Source organism: Notamacropus eugenii, chromosome 1, assembly GCF_028372415.1.
Source record: "Notamacropus eugenii isolate mMacEug1 chromosome 1, mMacEug1.pri_v2, whole genome shotgun sequence".
Classification (NCBI taxonomy): Eukaryota; Metazoa; Chordata; class Mammalia; order Diprotodontia; family Macropodidae; genus Notamacropus; species Notamacropus eugenii.
In genome coordinates, this window is record NC_092872.1 from 66,241,774 (window position 1) to 66,247,772 (window position 5,999).

At 38.5% G+C, this 5,999-nt stretch overlaps 1 pseudogene; it reads left to right on the forward strand.

Annotated features, from left to right (window-relative positions):
- Window positions 1-207: 207 nt before the first annotated feature.
- Window positions 208-947, forward strand: LOC140523223 (AP-2 complex subunit sigma pseudogene; annotated as a pseudogene).
- Window positions 948-5,999: the final 5,052 nt, after the last annotated feature.

A 5,999-nucleotide genomic window follows, 5' to 3' on the forward strand; every position in this document is an offset into this window, starting at 1 on the left:
CTTCCAAATTTTGTCTGTTCTCTCTCTATAACATATCCATTTATACGATAGCCACCCTAGTTCAAGATCTCATTAACTCTCACTTGTTCCATTGCCATTGTCTCTTAATTGACCTTTCTGCATTCAGCTTTACCCTTCTTCAACGCACCTTGCTGCCAAATTGGTATTCTGAAAGTACAAATCTGGTCATGTCACATCCCTGTTCAAGAAACTTCAGAGGTGCCTTATTGCCTCTAGGATAAAATATAAACTCCTTTGTTTGGTCCTTTACAACCTGGCTCTGGCCAGTTTTTCTAGGCTGGTTTCATATTAGTCCCTTGCATGTAAACTACAGTCAACTTAGTCTACTTGCTGTTCTGAGAGTATCACACTGTGTCATCTGTCATCCGCCTCTTGGCTTTTACCCCTTGTCTAGAATGCTCTCCTTTCATCACCTCTTGGAAACCCTACCTCCAGAAAGCAACTTGAAGCTGAGACTTTGTCACCCAGTTTCCACACTGGAAAGCACCATGTTTGGGGTATGGGCTCTACCCCAAGGGATCACCATGATCCAATTCCTCTTCATCCAGAACTAGTCAGGTGAGACTTGCCTGGCCAAGTAATACATGTGGTATGATGATGAGAAGCAGATGATTGGGGAGGTCCATCAAAGTCCATCAAGCATAGCAACTTTGTGGAGTTCCAGAACTTCAGGAGCATTTATCAACGTTGACATTATGCCAGTCTCTATTTCTGTATCTGTGTGAATGTCAGTGACAACAACTTGACCTTACCTAGAGGTCAGTCATCATTTTGTGAATGTCTTAAATGAGTATTTCCACAATGTCTGTGAGTAGGCCTCATCTTTAACTTCTACCAGGTTTACATGGTTTTAGAAATGTTTCTGGCTGGGGAAATCCCAAATGAAGATACTGAAATAACTTTTGATATTGCAGTCCCTTAAGTAAGGGAGCATTGGTGGGGTCCAGCCCTCTTCTCCAACATGCCTTCTCAACCAGGATATCCACCCTCATTTTCTACCTCTCTCCTCCTTTTACCTCACTCCATCCCCTGTCTCCATCTCCCAGAAGATGCTCTGAGTTTACTCTGGGATAGTGCATACATACCTGATCAGGATCAGGAGCAGGGGAGTCCAGATATGTATGGTGTAATCTTGCTGTGGCAGCAGTGATGCTATGTGTGAGCAAACCTACATGACTGTGCATGTGTGTACATGTGTACTTACTTGGGGCTCTCCATAAAGTTTTGGACCAACTCTGCCAGGAAAAGAAAACAACCTAGCTCCCTTCCAGGCTCAGAACAAGTATCATTACCTACAAGAGAATTTTCTTGATTTCTCCAGTTTTTATTCCTCCCCCCAAATCATTTTGTATTTATTTTTTGTTTGCTTCTTTATCTTGTAATTTGTCTTGTGTGTCTCAGTAGACAGAATCCTTGAGGGGTAGGGATTGTCTTGTTTGTGTATTTGTGTCTCTAGCACTTAGCACAAAGATTGGTTCATAGTATATATTGAATATATATTACATACATATTACAAACGTATGTTGAATTAAATAGACTTGATTTGTAAATACCTATGGCTCAGGGGTTGGGGATGTACTCTTCCACTGAGGTTCCCTAACTCTGGACTCAAGTCCTTGGGAGAGTCTTACCCCTAGATAGAAATAAGGAATGTTCATGCTCTCTGGTTTATTATGTTTGTACCCTTGAGCCCCAGGACAAACTTCTTATAGCTTAAATTTGTTTCCTATCCAGGTCCTCCTCACAAAAGAGATTAGCAGGTCCCTTTTAGAAAGGTATTCAATGTACAAAGTAGGTTGCATATAGAACAGCTATTTATTTCCTCCATAATGAGAGAATTGATTAAGGAACAGCAAGAAAAACTTATAAGCACATAATGACAAATACTTAAACCATGATATAGTAACCCATCATACTTTATATGATTCTGGGAGTTTGACACTTAAAACATAAAACTTTGTGGATCTTCTAAACAAATCTCCACTTCATCTCTACACTGTACGAAAAACTCACTGAAGGTCCATATCCCTAGGGCTCATCCTCCCACTGGTGGTTGTTTCCTCTGAAAAGTTGTTTCAGAGGTCACCAAACTTGGGGGGTGGCATGGGGAAAAGGAGAAATATGGTAGTCTGAAGGAGGGGCTTGAAAAGACCTAACATTGAGTAAGTGGGAAGAGAGAACAATGGTGGAAGTTATTTTTCATTTTAAAGTCTACCAAACAGGCAGCCCTCCCTATGCAGTGGCCAGTTTTCTTTCGCATTCCCCTTCTCCCTCCCACCTTATTCCAAAGCACAAGTCCACAGGGGCCAATAAGGAATGGATACATCATCCCAAATCAAAACTCTATCTGTGCACATGTGTCATTGGAAGTGACCTGGGGAACTCAACTTAGTTTTATGCATGCTTCATGCTACAGCTCCTGCTAGTTCATCCCCATTTACACCCATGGAACTAAATTCCTGCTGTAGATATGTTAATATACAGCAATATATCCAAAAGTTTAAGTTCTTAAAGTGCTCTCAATTTATCCTTTTCATTTCTCTCTTCTAATTTTTCCTCCATCACATTCCAACTCCGTGCATTGTATCTCACTTGCACTAAAGCATAGGCACTTTTTCACTTTTTGTGAATGAAGAAATTGAGAAAAAGGGCTAACGTTAGTACCTCAAAACAAAATATGGTTTCCCCTCCCTTTCTGTCTCTCTCTCCTTCTCCTTCTCCCTCACCCTTTCCTTTTCCCTCTCCATCCTTTCTTCTTCCCCTATAGCTCCATATTTATCTTCTTCTCAGCCCAAACTTTCTCAATAAGTTTCTGGTTATGAAATATAAAACTTGTAGATAGTAATTCATACCTTGATTGAAGTTTTGGTCTGTAAAACATATTCTGAGTACATTGTCTTCCGTAAACTATAAATAAAGAGGCTGTTTGCTCATCGCGGAGTTTATATATCGATAAAATGAGGTGGCTACTATATGTTAAGTTTATTTTTATGGGAATAGTCTCTTTTTATGTGTTATATATAGAGATTATCTCTTTTAAGACATCCATTTGATTTGGAAGTCAGTATCAGCCATCAATCCAAGTCATCAGTCTTCTATTTTTCAGGTTGATAAAAAATATTAATAGTATAAGGTTAACACCAATACCTGGAGCACTGTGCTGGAAACCTCCTTCCAAGTCAAATTCCAGCCATTAATGTCTGGTAGCAATCCCACTTCTTTTTACAGTAAGCTTTCTTGGATTAATTTCACAATGATGGCCTACTAAGCAAGATGTTTCCATCAAGATCTCCAAATTATGATTAGCTGATCATTTATTTTTACACGTTCTCTGTTAGTGAAATGAATTGACTAGATAGCTGCTAGGACCCCTTCCACCTCTAAATTTGCTAGAATACAAACAATTAATGCAATTAACCCTGACCAATAAACCCTTCTGGGGGAGAAAAATAATCTAGTTTTACATGTACTAGGTGTCTAGAAATAAATGAGAAGGTAGAAATATGTTTTGCTTCATTCAGATTCTTGAAATTGGCAGAGGAAATAGTACCTTATTAAAAAGATAGAAGCTCTGTGTGAATTAAAACTTCCTGCTCATTTTTCCCTGAGCTACACAAAATAAATCTGTTCAGGAAATTGAAGATTTACAAACTAAATCCTCTTCCTCAACACCTAGCCACATGACTGATGTTACAAGAGAGCATGGCAGCTTAGTTCCAATATATGAGTTAGGGGGTTGGGAGTTAAAGAAGAGATAATACCGTATCTGTTCTGGCCAATTTATCAGTCGTGGACTTTTTTTGCTCATGAGGTGAAAGGTGAGCATAATGGAAGGGAAAGAAGTTGAGAGTTCCCAGGTCCTTAGATAAATTCTTTACTGAAACAATTACAGAAAACACAATTTATGGGGGTCAGGATCCACCTGTTTCCTTTCAGAGATGTTGGAATGGTTACATAGTGCATGAGATGCAAATGAGGAAATGAGGAAGGATAAAAGAAAATACAAAAGAAAATGAGAATGAAAACTGAAGGGGAAAGAACACAACCAAAACACTGTCATATTTAGAGCTGTCTTATAGCCAGTAGCAACAAACTCACGGACGAAAGAAAGGAAAATCAACAAATTTATCACCATAAATTGTATCAGTTGCTGCATCACTGGGGGTGGGCTAGAGAAGGTTTTCTGTTTAAACCAGTATGGAAAATGGCAGCTGGGCCCACCAATTGGGACTTAGGGAGCTGGAAGTTCCTGGTAAGGAAGACAATTGTTGTGATCTTTACATCCAATAATAGGAGGAATTTGATTGGATCTCAAGCATCCCAGCTACCTGAATGTAATTTGAGGCTGGGCTTAAGGAGTGCATTGTCACCCTGCAAGTATTTTTTACTTGTTTGTCCTTTGTTTTCAGAGAGGACCAATGACATCACTGGGTGGTTTCTGGCTCGTGTGTGAACTGGATTTACATGAGGCAAAGTTGCACAAAGTTGTTGGTCTCACTCTCTTTTCCAGTCATCAGAGCCCAATGGCAAGAAAACAGTTAAAAAGACTGGCGATGACTCAGAATGCAGTGCATAACCTTGGCATCTTTGATGTCTGACGACAGTGGTCCATGGCACCTCTTTTAGTCTCTTTTCATGGCAGTTGGAACAAATTGTTCTCATATGCCCATTCCATGAGGGAAAGTTTTTACATATTTGCGGTAGCCACCCCTCCAATTCACTGGTTTTCAAGTTGATAGATTGCCCTCACTCTGGTTTAACGCATCTGCTGAGAGGGTACGCTGGGATGTGACTGCTGCCGCTTTGTAATACAAATAAGGAGTAAGAGTTGCACTGTTTATTAATATTAGTGTAAAAATGGAATACTACTGTGCTGTAAGAAATGAGGAGCTCAATGACCTTAGAAAAACATGGAAAGACTGGCATGAAATAATGAAGAATGAAATAAGCAGAACCAAGAAAACATTGTATATAGTAACAGCAACATTGTTTTAACAACCTTGAGTGACTAAGTCAATTAACCACAAAGTACATATAGGAAGATACTATCTGCATGCAGAGAAAGAACTGATAAATAGATGTATAGAATGATTTCACACACATACACACGCACATATAAATATGTGTATATTATATATGTGTATGTATGTGTGTGTATGTATATATATATATACACACATATATGTATATATTTGTGTTTAAGAGTAACCATCCCTAGATTGGAGGGGTGGCTAGGTAGGGAAAAAAAGAAAAGACAGAAATTTGCATGATAACTTTATTAAATATTTAAAAGGAAGAGCAAGTTGTACATAATAGATCTGTAGTTTCATGTGCAATCATTTAAAAAAATTATATTGTGTTATGGAAATGCTTATTTTATTCCATAAATTAAAACTAAAATAAATCAAAATAAAAAAGAAATTAGCAGGATAAATATCTCTATAATATGAACCATTGTACCCACTGAATACTTGGGGGAAATTTAGGAAAAGCTGTTTTAATAGCAAAGGCAGTGATGCCCTTAATACAGATTGCCACACACAGTTGACTAGGGTTAAAGTTGGTGGGGCTGGCTCTGGAATGGATGGAATAAACTACCAAGGGGGCTGCAGGAGGGAAGGCTCAGGGTTAGTTATTATCGTTGCCTTAAAAGATCCACAAAAATGTGTTTAATATGATTGTACATGTACAGCCTGTATCAGCTTACAGGTCATCTTGGGGAATGGGGAGAGAAGGGGAAGGGGAAAATTTAGAACTCAAAATCTTATAAAAGTGGATGTTGAAAACTTAAAATAAACTTAAAAAAATTAAATTAAAAAAAAGATCCATAAGCTGTTTGGGAGGAAAGGCTATAGGAATAAAGGTTTAAAAGGAGGATTTTGTTAAATTCTCTAGAGCTTTACACTAAGAAGCAGCAAAATGTCATGGAAAGAGGATTGAGAGTCAGAGGACCTGAGTTCTAATTAGGAATTTTTCAG